Source organism: Octopus bimaculoides, chromosome 1, assembly GCF_001194135.2.
Source record: "Octopus bimaculoides isolate UCB-OBI-ISO-001 chromosome 1, ASM119413v2, whole genome shotgun sequence".
Lineage (NCBI taxonomy): Eukaryota > Metazoa > Mollusca > Cephalopoda > Octopoda > Octopodidae > Octopus > Octopus bimaculoides.
The window spans coordinates 180385886-180388998 of NC_068981.1; positions in this window are offsets into that span (position 1 = coordinate 180385886).

A 3113-nucleotide genomic window follows, 5' to 3' on the forward strand; every position below is an offset into this window, starting at 1 on the left:
TATATATATATTATAGCGGAAGTGGCTGTGTAGTAAGTAGTTTACTTACAAACCACATGGTCCCGGGTTCAATCCCACAACGTGACACCTTCGGCAAGTGCCTTCTACGATAGCCTCGGACTGACCATAGCCTTGTGAGTGGATTTGGTAGACGGAAACTGAAAGACGCCTGTCGTATATATGTGTGTATGTTTGTGTGCGTATGTTTGTCCCCTTAACATCGCTTGACAACCGATGCTGGTGTATTTATGACCCCGTTACATAGTGGATCGGAAAAAGAGACCGAAAGAATAAGTACTAGGCTTACAAAGAATACTCCTGGGGTCAACTTCCTCTACTAAAGGCAGTGCTCCAGCATGGCCGCAGTCGAATGACTGAAAGAATACTTCATAACCCATTCCAGCGTTGGTTTATGTAAGTTTTGACACTTCTAATAACACCGCTTATATTACTATGCAGTTCATTCACTCCCCTTCATACATACATACATACATACATACATACGTATATACACACACAGATATATGTATGTATGCCCATTCATATGCCTATAATCATTAAAATTATCACACATGACACAACCAAAGACAAAAGACAAAATATGACAAAACGTGTGTGTGTGAGAGAGAGTGTGTGTGTGTATGTGTGCGCGTGCGCATATTTATATGCATGTATATGTATGTGTGTATATATATATATATATATATATATATATATGCATATACATATAGGGTGCTATATATATTTGTGTGTATATATATATATATATATAGTGGAAACAGGCCAGCTTATTGTATCAAAACATGTAAATGATATACGCATGCAAGAACTAAATGAGATATGGGTAGCGAACCTTCAAGTAGTATCTAAAGTACTGTCGACCTACAATGAGATTTTTAAAAAGTGGGAAAAGGCTGCTACTTGTATAAAAGAAGAAAAAAAATGGGTTCTTTAAAAGTTTGTTCGTTTCACTGATTGAAGATTAAGTTTGCTGGAGTTAAAAACATTTTATGTAACTTAAAATATAATATCGCTTACATTTTTCCTGCGGAGACGTTCTAAGGCGTGTGTGTGTGTGTGTGTGTGTGTGTGTGTGAGTGTGTGTATGATAGGGTGATAGTGGACACCTACTGTATCATTTCACTTTCAGTAACGGGCAACTCATAACGTGCCTCAGTTATAACCACATCATTATTCAATAAAAGGAATGGCGAAATAGCATTTATAATCTCTTAATAATAAAGATAGTATGTGATTTCTAATATCAAGGCAGATACCTTTACAATATACATGCATACAAGTGTCTGTGTAGTGGGGTTGTGCAGTATGAAGTTCAACAAAAATTTAATTATAAACACTCGTGCTCCTCACCTAATATATTTAAGATCTCACTTCCTAAAATTGGCGTATAATCACGTCTTTCTTTATCTGGAGAAATATTTGAAAAGGCACCTCCAATAGGGGCTCCCTATCGATAACAAAGAAACATTTCCCCAGAGGTCATAAGTATTACAAACTCTTCAACACCCATAATGTGAAGGTAAGTTACTCTTGCTTAGACAACATCACATCTAACATATTACGCATCAACAGACGTAAAAATACACTCACACAACCCTCAACATGCAAATCCGAAACCCTACGACCTGCCCTCTAGGAGCATCCTGCTTCTCAAGGACTATAGTATACAGAGCCACCTTTACTCCATCCGATGGCATTACTAGGTACTATACGAGCATGACAGCCAATGACTTCAAGGGAAAGTATTCCCAGCGCTTTCATTCGTTTAAATCCAAGGACAGATAGAGCTCCACTTCCTTTTTGCACTTTCTCTGGAGACCCCGTGACCTCCGAGACGAAACACTTAGCATCAAGTGGACTATTATCGACAGGGTGCCATCATATTCACCCGTATATATATATATATTACTAGAAGCTAAGCCCGGTTTCACCCGGTCGGTTTGAATGATGTGGCTGTAAAACCTGTCCTGTGTAAACATTCGTCTTATTTGGGCACGCTTACTTTAAAAAACAATGTTAGAGTGACTTTTTCTGTCAAAACGCTAAAAATAACTGACCGACAAAAAAAAACAACCAAGATTCAAGCAAATTAAAAAATAAACCCAAATACTAAGCGAACCAAGATGAACCATCCCACTTCCATTGCGCACGCACACGCACGTACACACAAATACAAACATACATTCACATATCCCCCTTTTACATGCACACGCATATATTCAGACAGAGTTGAAACGCTCACCCCTTCCTTCCTTATTCATCTATCACCCCTTCCTTCTCATTCATAAACACAAGAGTATTATTATAGTAGATTATTCGGTAACCATGGGAGCTAGGAAATATTACAAAGCCCAGAATCACCACCGGATCATTCTACACATCTGTGTAATTTCTCGCACAGTTCCACCAGCCGTTTGACCGTGAATCCCAAGACAAGAAAGAATCGCTCATGTCAAATTTATATGTATAGATTTATATTTTCAAATGATTCAACGCCACGCATCCTCACCCAAGTAGGTTTTATCCTAATAATTCTGATGCGCACTCTATACGATCTTTTTACTCTTCCGTTTTTCTCTTTTTTTCTCTCTCTTATTCATTTACCTCCTCTTCTCCCACTACTCTATGCTATTACTCTGTCACTTTCTCTCCCTCACTCTTCCTCCCTTGCTCAAGTGGCTCCCATGTAACCATCGGCCATCTTTCTTTCTCTCTGTTGTAGCTGGAACAGGGAAGACGTGTTCTTGTTTGTCTCCTGTCCTAGCTAGATTTACGCGTTCGCCACCACAACCTAGTTTAGGCTTAGCAACCCTTCCTGGTTGTTTTCACTGTCCTGTTTGTGTTATCAATTTTGACCCTCCACAAAATCCCAAATTTCATTTAATTTTCTTTGCGGGAGCAACTGTTTTATTGAAAGCGTTCATTGTTGTTAAATGCTCGAAATACGAGACTAGAAAAACATTCAACAACTGATGAAAGGTCATTCTTTATGGGTTTTTTTTTTGGGGGGGGGGTCCTTTTGTGTCTTTCGTTGCTCGAAAAAATAGTTCATGTTCCATGTACTTGCGCTTCGAACTTTTTTGTTGTACACG